At 42.4% G+C, this 13411-nt stretch overlaps 1 protein-coding gene across 4 annotated transcripts in view; it reads right to left on the bottom strand.

Moving 5' to 3' along the window:
* The window catches only part of DAGLA (diacylglycerol lipase alpha), a 91274-nt gene that overhangs the window by 39924 nt on the left and 37939 nt on the right, over nt 1-13411 (bottom strand). For all 4 annotated transcript variants that reach the window (XM_083416914.1, XM_083416916.1, XM_083416915.1 and 1 more), the window contains one exon: nt 2780-2900. The gene's annotated coding sequence lies outside the window, so the exon portion shown is untranslated. The remainder of the gene's footprint in view (nt 1-2779; nt 2901-13411) is intronic.

Here is a 13411-nt window from a genome sequence, read left to right as displayed (position 1 = left end):
GCTTCCTTTTCTCCTTTTCTCAGAAGCTTGTTAATGGCAACATTGCAGTAGGGGCCTATGCATAGAGTCTTTCCTACTCACAAACTCTGATGATGAATTTCAAATTATTCCATACAATATAATTCTCAACTCCATAAGTCAAAGCATACAGCACTTGTCTATATGGCCTTTCCCTGCAGAATGTGTCCTTGAAAAACTGGTGATTTTTGTACTGCTTCATGGGTGGAGTCACTACCCTGTTCTAAACATCCAGGTTGGTTGTACTGGTATTGAGTTTCTTTCTGAAAATGAACATCACTTGTCCACAATGTCCTCTTCAATGTCTGAACAGGTTCTGAGAGACTATCAGGCCTAGGAGAGGTTTTGCTGCTTGAAGCATAGTTGAGGTACCTTGAAGGGTCTGCCTACTAAATCTAGCAGTAGGAACTCAAGCCTTTCACATAAACCAGAGAGCCTTTCTCAGCTGAAAAATTTGCAACAGATTTGACAGCTGAAAGTGGCTCCATTTCTATTCAGGAATAAATAGCTTAGCTTCCTGATTCACACCAGTAGTACTTCCTCTGTTCTTCGGAGAACAATTTGGCAAGAGTAGGTACAAGGAGGGGGGGATACCTTCCTGATGTCCACAGCATCTTAGTTCTCCTCCTGGCTACATCTCAATTTATAATCCATCCTGATGACTTCACCAAGCACCAATAATATAGTTTAAGAAGGACCTGAACATGATCAATAATAAGTCTCAATCAGGCCCAACATTTTTGATAATTTTGAGCTACTCTATTTCCTTATCCTCCGGCATCTTGATTCTGTTGCTGTCCCAGGAGTATTGCTTGGAGAGAGAGAGCGCACTCATTGCTGCTATCAATGCACCTCAGACTTGATCTGATTTAATTGTTCTCTAAAGCAATTAACAAAATGGGCAACACCTAAAGAATCTCATTTCTACTATATGCATCACAGTCAGGATTTGCTTCTCCAAGCACTCTTGTGCTAAGCACCAATATATACCGGTATATACTTTCTACGTCTATCTACAATTATCATATGATGTTGTTGTTTTACACAAGGTTCACATTCAAATGATCTAAGCAGAACTTCCAAGATTCAAACCATAGGAACTTTGGTGAAGTGGTTTCACAGAATTCTCAAAAATGCTGTTGGAAAGTGTGCCTGACACCCTCCAGGTTAATTAAGTGTCATTTTGTTTCTTAAATCTGAGGGCCCTCCCAGAGAAAATATTGTACCTTGAGCTGAACATCCAAGTTCACCAAAAAAGTATCCTTTGCCACCAAACAGTATCCTTTGAAATGAAAGGAAGAATCTTCTTTCAGCTTAAAACAGGAGAATAAATGAGATGAACATGCAAATGTACATCTGAATGTAGATGCAGTCTATCTGTACTGCACTGTTGGAATATGTATTCCCCATAAGGATGTACAATTAGATACACATCCAAGTATCTGAGAGTGGCTCTCCTTTATTGGACTGGGCAAGGAAGTATAGATGACAGAGAAGAATTCTAGAGAGAAGGGAAAAGGAAGGAAGCTATCTTCTTTGTCTTGCCCCTCTTCTGCCCCCTCTGAGAAAATATCTATGTCCTCACATTTTTATGAATTTAATTGTAAAGGGCAGATCTGCATTCACTGAGTAGGAGGCTGATTTCTTAATTTGAGATTCATTCACCTAACCCATCAAGTTGCTGACATTATGAAGAACTGGTACCTATGACATTATGAAGAATTGGTACCATTATGAAGAATTGGTACCAAGTTGCTCTAGTGAAAATCCCTGGTGATATCTTTCATTCTTCCCACCAAAAAAATTGGCAAGCATTACTAGCCTTCCCTTCCCTCACATTTTCCTGATGATCATTGTTCGCTTCCAACACTCCTTGTATATCTTTGTAAAATATTACTCCCTCTAGAACAATGAGCTGGACTCTACCTCCTGTATTATATTTTACAATCATGAAACTTTTCCAGCAATGAAATCTCACAGAAAATATGGGCAAAGAATGATTCATGTTTAAAAGTAACTTTGAATAGGCTACCTTTTTTTTACCTTAGCAAGCCTACTATTTATATGACAGCCACCTGAACCTGTTTTTCTCCAAACTATTGAAGGTAGTGTGGAAGTCAAGAGTAAGAACAGTAGCAACTGAGAATGAAAAAGCATATGGTACATAGGCAGCATAAGAGCTAAATGAAAAAAGTATGTTATCCTGAAAGTTAAGAGGCAGATCATTCATGTTTTTTTATTTGAGTAGTTAAAAAATCAGGAATTGATAGATGCACTCAAAATTCACTGGACCTGCAATTATGAGTCCTGGAAGAAAGCAGAAATAAGGCAGCACATAGAAGGTATCATATCATGTTACTCTAGATTAATTAAGTAGCCTGGAATCAATATAACTCTTGTACTCATGATCACTAACACACACTAGAATCCCAATTCTTCCACATGCATGCATTAAAAGGATGGGAAATAATATGTTACCACACTTTATCTTCCCCTATTGTGTAGAATAGTGCAGTCAAATTGTATAAATTAACTAATTTGCTGTGATGATGAGTACATGTCCTGACTACTTAAAACAGTAAAGGATTACAAAGTGTTTGAAAAGGACTTTACACCTGGATTAGAGCGTGTATTTATGAAGTCATGGGAAGGCATTTATTTGCACAGAAATGCATTTAAAATGTCTCAAGTGCACTGTTAAACAAGCTGGGTTCCCAGGCTCAAATAGAAACAGGAGTGTGTGTGAATAAAATATGCTTACATAGCATGTAGTCCAGTAGAAGCACATTCTTCTGTCCCAAGAAGCTTTCTTGGGATAGTCCGTGTCCATGGACGGAGTCTTCATGAGTGAAGGAGGAATCAGCATACTCGCCCTGGCACCACTGAAAATCCCAAGCAGGAGGGGAAAAACAGCTTGGTGACTGTCTGCCAACAAAGCCAGTCATCCGCATCACCAGAAGCAGCAGCATCAACACTACCTCCATCACAGCAGGTCCCTCCCTCCAAGACACAACCTTCGTTTATTCAAGTGAAGCTGCTTCAAGCAAAGCATGTGTGAATCAGGACTCCCCCCACCTCTTTCTACATTTTGATCTCACTCTAGAAGGAAGTGACCTCATTTCCTGCTCTCAGGAGACTTATGAATTATGGGAGGAAGGACTGAGAATGAGAGCACACAATGCTGTCACTTATGAGAGAAACACCAAGGGACAGAGAATGCTCTCAGATAGCAAGTGCAGCAGCAGAGAAGCAGCACCTCTTTCACTAGACAAATCAGAGCAACTGAGTGCACTGTAATGACTTTGGAACATTCTAAATCCTTCCCAAATAACAGAAATCCTCTTTCCCTACAACAGATTACATCAGAGACAGAATTGTAGGAGCAAAAGGCTGAAAAGGCTTTGGACCTTTGACTGCTTCTTTAATATTCGGTAAACAAGAGGCAGACAGGAGGGGCCATCTTCTTAATCAAAGAGTGAAAGGTCACCTCTCTCACATGCTGCTGCAGCTGTGGAGGGCTCCACTACATGCTATGTTAAGCATAATATTGAAATGTACAACTAGGGCTCCCACTTTCCTTTCCTAACCTAAAGTAGCTGTCAGCAGCCCAATCTGTATCAGGACTATAGTTGGGAGGAAGAGAACCCCACACAGTCATGTTCTCCTTCTCTGACTCAAAGGAAGAATCAGAAGGAGGGGAGGCATCACCTAGGGAGGCATCATCCCCCATTCCAGGATTCACCCAACTCCTCATACTCAGAAGGCAACCCCGGACTTAAATGCAGTCTCCACTACTCCTGTGCCGTAAGACTGCTGCAGATTCAGGCAATGGCTGTTGAAGAAACAGACAGTTCCTTGGAGCAGGTGGGATTAATAGCAGGTCCAAAGCAGTCAGCCTTCATAAGGTCTCTGCATGCTGCTGAGAACAACCATTCTCCCTGAGTGATTTCCAGCAAACCCTCGCCATGGTCTCCTGGCCTTCCCTATTCCTTCCACTAAGTGCCACTTCCTTCCCTGGGAGCCTTCAGCCAAGCTAGGACAGGGCAAATGCTGCAGTCCTAATACGCTAGGACTAAGACACACACACCATGGCTGCTTTTTGATAGGATAGAAAACCGAGGAGTCCTAATCACATTTTTAAATACTGCAGTGTGCTTAATGTAACATATAGTTTGGCTCTAATTCTTTATGACATGAGGATGTAGCATGGAGTGGGGAAGGAGCACTGCAGAATATACATCTGGAGGGTTAAGGTTTAGTGTAAAGAACAAGAACGAGGCCACAAGATTTCAGATAAACTCACAAGATTTCAGATAAAACTAGGGAGATTTAGTTAAATCCACAATGCTACTAGATCTGGCATTCGCTGCAGAAGCACAATACATACAGAAGCTGAGCACAGCAGGAAGATACGGAAATTGGCTTATGCATATCCCATTAGATATAAGAGACACCATATGCAGCCCTTAGGTTAGCACACCAGCCCAAAGCTACTCATTCCTAAGGAAGGGAGATACAGTGCTACACTGTGAGTTCAAAGCAGCCAACAGCAGTTCATGAAGGGAAGGAACAGCAGAAGTGCCCTTGCTAGGACCAGGATGGAGCAAAGATGGGTGAGCTGTGGGTTTGTGGTGACAGCATCTAGCAGGTGTGTGCTCACCTATGGAATAGCACTGCTATCAATTCAGAGGTCCACTGACCTTGCTGTCACCTTGCCCCATCACAATCCCAACAAACACAGTGTGGCTGCAACTCCTATTCCCAAGTTTTCATTTGGGTTTCCAGATGTCCTAGAATTAGTGCACTATTTCACGTAGCTCAATGTTGTGTTCTTCTCTCCATTAGAATGGTCACAGGTTGAGTTCTCAGCATCTCAAATCAAAAGAGCTCAAGTTGTATGAAGACGTCTGCCTAACACTCTGGAGAAACCAATACCAGAAATGATGAACCAGTGGTCTGACTCAGTGGTGTAGTGGGAGGGGCAGGGGGCTGTGGCCCCAGGCACAGAATCTGAGTGGGGTACAAAGCAGGAGCCTCCTCCCCCCCCCCCCAAGTGCCTGACATGCGAGCCCGCTTGGCGAGCACAGAGGGTTTCTTTGCCAGCCAGCAGATGGATGGGCCCAGTGCGCTGGGCAGGGAGCAGAGGGTGAAGAGCACAGTCCACGCCCCGCCAAGCACTGGAGCCCCCACCCGAGTGGGCAGGCACTCACACACTTGATGGGGACAGAGCATGGAGGGTGCTCTCCACCCTCTGTGCCCCCACCCTGCACAGAAGTGCCTGCTTGCCCGATGATGAGCTGGCCCTGGCCTGCTGGGCAGAAGCAGAGCCCAGAGGGTAATGTGCACCCCCACCGCCCTGCCCCCACCTGACATGTGAGTGCCCACCCGTCAGTGGCAGGGGCTGGGGGAGCACAAAGGAAGTCTTCCACACTCGCCCCGTCCCCACCACTGAAGCACAGCCATTCAATCGCCATGCGGTGACGGGGCATGGAACTCTCTGTGCCCTGCTCCCAGCCAGCCAGAAGAGGCAGCAGTGATGGGGTAGCATGCCCATGGAATGGAAAATGGCAGGATCCTGAAGGATGTGCTCTATGAGCAGCTGGTTTCAGCTGCCAGACCTGTTGGCAGACCAACTCTGCATTACAAAGGTGTCTACGAATGTGATCTGAAGGCTGGCAACATTAACTCTGCATTGTGGAAATCACTTGCAGACAATCATAATGTCTGGACACAGACAGGCAGGTCGTGTATCCACCGCAGTAACCAGAGGAGGAATAACCGCTGGGATGAGCATAGAGAAAAGAAACATCATGGTGCACCTGTATTTTCATTATTGATTCGCAATGACAAAAACAATAGCAAACATCCATTCCCAAACTATATGTTCTGTTTTAAAATTACCAAAAAATGTGAATATAAAACTCATAAAATGGCATTTCCACCTTGCAATTTGTCTGCCATGAGCAGCAGTTGAGTGAGAGATGTAGAGTGCACATGTATATGTATGTGTGAAAGAGAACATGGTCATTATGTGAGGGGGAGTTTGTTAATAGGTGCATGTGGAAGGAAGATCAGGTGGTATTTGTGTATCCATGAGAGGAGAAAGAATATTGTGGCAGCAAGATGTGAGAATGTGTGAAATACAGCTTATAGTGTGGGTGGATGAGCATACATTGGGGGAAGAGGAGGGAAAAGCATATAAATGACACCTTTGTACAATATAATCTAACTCCTTTGAGTTGGTGGGCTCTCCTCCTTCAGTCAAGAACCTAGAGATTCTGAGATTCTGAAGAAAGAAGCAGTCAGAGCCAGAAATATGCTAAACCTTCAACTCAATCACCATCTTCAAAATAAACAAGAATGATTTGTGACACCTTAGGTTTTAACACATTTATTATGGCATAAGATTCCATGGACCAGAGTCAACTTCATCAGATGCATGAGGTTTTATCCTAAGCTGTCAGGAACGTATATAGAAAAAAATGTAAACAGTTAGGTCAGAGGGAAATGAAAGCAAAAAAAGGCTATGACAGTTACGTTAAAGCTTAAAGGTATGTAAAATAAGTACAGTGATCATTGACAAAGCAGTGCTGATGATAATGCAAACAACCTGTCATTGATAAGTTAACATGTGTAATGGAATAAAAATGGTCAAAGCCTATACTTTTTACATTTCATTTTCCAATGACCTCATTATAGAATTTTTTTCTCTACAACCATGTGTTGTTGTTGTTGTTTGGTTGTTTAGTCGTGTCTGACTCTTTGTGACCCCATAGACCAGAGCACGCCAGGCACTCCTGTCTTCCACAGCCTCCTGTAATTTGGTCAGACTCATGCTGGTAGCTTCGAGAACACTGTCCAATCATCTCGTCCTCTGTTGTCCCCTTCTCCTTGTGCCCTCCATCTTTCCCAACATCGCCTGCCAACTTATCACTTCAAACATTTGATGAAGTAGACTCTTGTTTTGCTCAAGTCTCTGAAAATTGTTACAGCTTCAGCACACAATGTATGCACACACCCAGGCCCAGTAGGGGTTCCCCTTCATTGGGACAGTTTTTGGGTGCAATGGATGACTGCATGCAAACTCAACTTTTTATTTAAAAAAGGAACTTTGATAATGAGTAAGGACCAATAGAACATAGACAGGATGGCTGATACAGTGAACTTTTCCCCAAATATAAACAAGCACCATCTTTACAAATATATACCGGTAGGTTTCATTCAGAATGCAGAATAGCAAGTTTTTGTCTCACAGGCTTTCCTTCCTCCTCTTTCCTTCTTTGTGCACAAGGGGAAGAGAATTAAAGCTTCTGTTTAAGTTTGGAACAGAAGTAGGGAACGGGTTGTTTCCAAATAATAACTGGAAACTGTCAATCTCCTCCTCTTGCGGGTGAAGGAAAGGGGTGTGTGTGAGATGTGAGCATGAGGCTTACCACAACACATTATCAGAGTGTGGCCACTTCTTTCATGCAAACCAACTAGGAAATGGAGCAGAGACAAATCAATGACAGGAGAAAAACAGAGTTACAAATAGAATCAGATGCTAATGCTAAATGCCTGTGAGTCCTGGAAGACCTGCTCCCTGCCTTGCAGGCCTTTCCCTACCTTTTCCCAGAGGGTGGGGCTGTAACTCACTACAGGTACAGAAACTGACGCTGATAAACAGACTCTTGGGCTAGGGGATTTTGTTGGGGGGACCTGTTGATGTTGGTTTTTTGTATCGTTATTTTAGATATTGTGGTTTATGTGGCAATTGGTCAGTTTGGTTGTGTATTTTTAATGCTTTATTTATTGTTTCTAACTATTTTTGTTATGTTGTAGTTATGTATTTTTTTCATGTTGCAAGTTGCCTTGAGCATGGTTTGAACTGCAGAAAGGTGGTATACAAATAGAATTATGTTTGTAAGCATAGAGGCGTAGGTGGAGGCAGGCTTCAGCATGCATATCCCTATGTGGTGGAGGAACCGTGCTCACAAGTATCTGCTGTGCTTGTGGTTCCTTCCCCTGCTCAGTTGCTATGGCTGTGTGCATCAAACTGTGCAGCAGTCCTGATGAACTGTTCAAGAGAGGGAGCTGAGCAGGGGAGCAGCTGGATATAATATTTCTCTGCCCAAAACAGCAGAATAATGGTACCAGCAATTATCTGACCAGAGACTGTATGTATGCAGCCAAGGCTGATGCACACATTTGTAGCTGGATAAGGGCCAAAGGGAAGAAGTGAGACCTGCATGACCCCTTGTGTACTTTGCATACTACTCCACTAACAGACCACAGAAAGCCAAACTAAAGTGTCCAAACCACTGCTCCACTGTGGTGCCAACAATTACACAAAGCTAGAGAGTGACAGCATGCTAGAGACATCTGTGGTTTTAAGTGATTTGCTCTCCTGATGCATTTGCCATTTCCACCCACAGATCAGACATTAAGCTGAATGTGACATATTTTAAGGCATAACAAACCGACAGCTCTGTCAACCCTGTGGTGGCTGGACCACCTGCTAACTAGAAATGGCCAGCCGTATTATTTTGATGCAGCGATAAGAGGGCTGTATAACATGTAAGTACGACCAGACCAGTCCATGAATATCCCTTTACTTAATCATTTATTAGAACTCCCCTTTTCAGAAAATGGAAAAATACCTTGCACCACATAGCCCTACCACCCACAAAATCATTCAAACTGCTCATTGCAAAGTGCTGGCAAAACTGACCTGGAGTTTTAAAAATAACTTCCTATACTCCACCTTAATACCGTTATGCCATCCAGCCACTGTAAGTAGAGCCAAACTGGGCATGTTGGAGCCATGATTCACATATTTGCCTCATTCACATATAAAGAGGGGTGTACATAAGGTCTTGCTTTAATTTTAACATACTTTAAGGAGAGAGCTACACTCTGGCTTCCCAACACTCTGTAGTCAGTTACTTCAGCCGCTCTTCTCTAATTGTGGAAGTGAGCTAGGAACAGAGAATAGTGGCTTTGGGAAGTTGTAGGAAGGAAAAGATTCAGCACCCCTCGCCCATGCAGTCCTTTCACTGTTTTTATTTGTTTGACTAGAATAGTTTTATGAAGTTTTAAAATGCGAATTATGCAAAGCCCGATGAAGGATGGGATGAGTAATAAGGAAGGGCAGAGAAAAACTGTAGCTGAAATAAAGGGGGAGGATAATTTCAACCCAGTGGTCATTTCTGTAAGTGAATAGTAAGCAACTACATGAGGTTAGTACTGGAGATAGAGAAGTCACCTAAGAGTCCAAATGGATAGGTAGATGTCCATTTTTCCCCATTCGGTTTCACATGCTAACACTAAACCATAAGCCATAAGGTACACAAGGTGTATACTGGCTGATGAATGCAGCCAGAGTCTGCTTCACTCCTTCCTTCATGCAAGGTGCAAGCAAACTGTGAAGGGGTTAGCTTAGTGCAATGTCTGAACCTGGAATTTATTATTTATTGTTTATATATTGAATTTATATATGAAAGCTGCACCCAAAGAAAACTCAATTGCTAGCCATTGTGGAACTGGATAGGAGGACCATAGGAAGCTGCTTTATAAGCAAAGCAGACCATCATTTAGCTGAGCACCATCAACACTTATTGGCAGCAGCTTTCCAGGGTTCCAGGCAATAGTCTTTCCCAGCCCTACTTGGAGAAACCAGCGATTGAAACTGGGACCTTCTGCATGAAAAACATGTCCTCTACTATCGTTGTTGTACTTTTCTTTGTCAGGATGTACTTTATGAAAAACAATAATTTCAAAAGTGTGTCCACTTCTACAACCTGTTGGAGATTTTTCAAAACATAGTCTTGATAAACTGGAAGTGTATGATTACAGTTTATTTATTTAACAACAAGTCCCTGGATCTCATTTTTTACAAAAGGAATGTACATTCTGTGCCCCCTGCCCTCCACATTACAAGATTGCCAGATAAGACACGTTTATGGCTGAACCTCCAATCTTTATCAGCCTGACTACAAGTATTCCAGATGGCATGCACTTAGCATGCCCGATTCAAGCGGAAACCAGCAATTATAACATGTATAAAACATCATCAATCTTCAGGCTGCTATTTTAAAGCCTATGAATAGAGCTCTTTCTGTCTCAGAACGTGCATCTTCACAATCTGGAGATTGTTCTTCCTTGGAGGATGTGATGTCATCCTTAGAAAATGTCTTCAGCTTTCTAGCCTATAGCTGATCTAAGAAATGAGCTTCTCTTTCAGAATCTTGGGCATCATCTTTGAAGGAATGTCACTGTGAAATTAGGTGGTGTGCTTTCTCAAATCAATTTCTTGCTCTGGTTGCCCATGGCCATTAGACCATAGAGGAAGGATGAAGCTAAGTATCAGGAGTAATTGTTTTCCTGATGTGAATGGAAAATGGAAGCCTGAAACAGCTACAAAACAAAATGTCAGTGTCTTTACAATATGAGTGGGGAAAATATGGGCTGGCTCATATATTACTGCTGGAGCTTCCTTTGTGGGGAAATCCTGGACTGGGAATACCTATTTCTAAAGTGGTATGTCCAAAGACATATGCCCAGAAGACCTAAAGAAGGAGGAGAATGGCAGGGTAGGAGACAGCCTCTACCAACAGTATACTTGCAGAATACTTACAGAAAGAAAGCAGGAGAGGAGAACAAATGCCTGCCACTCCATCAGTGATGGGCCTGGAGAGAAAGGATAATAGTGCTAGTGGAGCAGAAAGTGAGCATAGCATGTTTCCCACTTAATTAACATTAGGAGCCACCAGGCAAGATGACACAAGGTAAGCTATTAACACACATCCTGAGAGCTCTTGAGTTGCAGCATCACATTCTCCTGATCTACTCAAATGTCTCCTCAACCTACGGTCATTTCAGAGGCAAAGAGAGGCTAAACCCTCCTTTCACCTCCACAACTGAGAGAGGAGAGTTGGGTTCACAGACAGTATGCTACTTTGGCACAGCTCAGTGCCCTCCTCTCAACACTTGCTTCAACGGCAGGATGAACTATGGGGGTGCTATTTGGCTCAGAAAAAGTTTTATCTGAGCCCTTGTCCAAATATTTACCTATTGTGGGTAAAAGGAATGAGAATCATTATTTGGCCCCCTTCCTTCCCCTCTCAATTCCTTTTAGATTACTACCTGTATGGATAGTATAAGGAAAATTTGAAAACTCAAATCCAAGCCACAGACCTCTTTGTGTTTCTTACTTCCTCTTCAGAACTGAGAATAAGAATAAATGGAGACTGAAAAAGTCACTCACTGAAGTATAGCCCCGGTGATTTTAGTATTTCATTATCCTCTTACAATTTTGTACTCATTGGTGATGGCCGAGGCAAGGTATTTTAGAAATTCTATCTAATTCCTGAAAAAAACTAGAGTGCCTTCCTTGTCTATGACTGATCCTTCTCTAATTCCTGTCAAGTTCAAATTAAACTGAAAATACACCAGATGGCACTAAGCAACAAGCATTTTAAAATCCATCTTCTGTAAGAAGACGTCCCCAGACTTGCACACCCACCAATAATGCCTTGACTAACCTCCTCTGCAAATTACACAAGCCGAACAGAGTGCTATACTATCAATACCCTCAGCATATTTTTCAGAAATAAAATAGATAAACATGCCCAGCAAGTGCACTTAATAGATCTGTTTGCCAATGGTGTTGCCTAAATTCTCAGCTGTGCTTGTGAGGAAACTTTTTTTCAAAAAAGAAGGGAAACAAACTATCAGGAGCTCTGGTTCCCTACCCCCTTCTTAAAGAACATACAAAGAATGCAGCAAGAGGTGGTCTGGGTAAAAGCAACACCCACCCACCTGCTCAAACATTAGCAGCAAACCACTGCCAACAACTCTCAGAGAACTAGTCAGAACATGCTTGTTAACTCCCAAAGCTACCTGAGAAAGGAAAAATAAGCACATGGAGAATAGTAATACTTAAACTGAGTTCAAATCCAAGAGAGATGATGATTCAAGGAATGTGGCAATTAATTCTAAAAAGAATGACTTTATCTTCAGTAGAAGTAGGACTGAGTCCAGAATTCGGTATTACTAAAAGTCTAATGATAATCAAACTCACTCTGTACTGTTGTATGTTTTTAAAATGGCAACCTGAATCATAGTCTTACTGGAATATGCATCCTAGATAAAACTATTCCATCTGGAAACAATTCTCAAATAATATAACTTTAATGTATGTCAATAATGTGTTTATATAATATATAAACCAAGAGACTGAAATATATCTCAGCTGCAGATAATATCCCTCTAAAGAAAACGTATGACTCCATTAGAGAAGAAACTCCTCTTGCCTGAGGAACATGAAATGATATAATCTGACTTCTTCTCCATGTTAGTTTCTCTGTTCTTTTTTTTTTTTTTCCTGCACCAGCTGCAGCCTGCCAATCCTTGAAGGGGCTTGCAAAATCTTTGGAGCATCTACAATCAGTCCTGTATGGTAGGACTTCAAAGTGCCCCATCACCTGATGTAATAGTGAAGTCAAGGGATTGACAGGTGGCCTGTGAGGGCTAAGGATAGTAAAAAATATGGCCCACCAGCCACATCCAGTTCACCACCTCTGTAGTAGACCTGCAACAAAGGAACACAACTCTCTTCATTCCTGACCATTGGCCATGTTTGGTGGTGAAAAGAGCTGAAACAACAACAACTGGAGGGCCACAGTTTCTTCACCCTGATTTAAAGGCTGAATGTAATTGACTACATCCTTTGTAGAACATTTCTGCAGATTTCTGTTGTGGTAGACATGAACCAACTCTCATGCATATGAGGGTAACTCCTAAGCTGCGAAGTTTTCCATTTATAGGTGACAACATTATGTTACTTCCAACTTGAATTTATCTGAGTACATTCCTTACTCTAAATGAATTTACACCTCCAAAATTCCTTACAATTACAGTAAGCTCCAACACATCACAGTAACTTTATATCTGAACTTAAATCTTCAATTGCTGTTCTCTTAAACATAAACTACCCCTTCATGGATCACTGCCTTGCCGTGGCGAAGGGGCTTGAAGAACTCAGAAGCTATGAACTATGCCGAGCAGGGCACCCAAGATGAACAGGTCATAGTGGAGAGTTTTGACCAAACGTGATCCACCTGGAGTAGGAATCGGCAAGCCACTCCAGTATCCCTGCCAAGAAAACTCCATGGACAAAGACAACAGGTATATAAAAGTTATGACGCTGGAAGATGAGCCCCTCAGGTCGGAAGGCGTCCAACATGCTACTGGGGAAGAGCGGAGGACAAGTACAAGTAGATCCAGAGCTGATGAAGCGGCTGGGCCAAAGCCGAAAGGACGCTCAGTTGCGGATATGCATGGAAGCGAAAGGAAAGTCCAATGCTGTAAAGAAAAATATTGCATAGGAACCTGGAATGTAAGAACCATGAAC

This window comes from Podarcis tiliguerta (assembly GCF_965153285.1).
Source record: "Podarcis tiliguerta genome assembly, chromosome: 1".
Taxonomy (NCBI): domain Eukaryota; kingdom Metazoa; phylum Chordata; class Lepidosauria; order Squamata; family Lacertidae; genus Podarcis; species Podarcis tiliguerta.
This window is presented reverse-complemented; position numbering and strand designations above follow the sequence as displayed.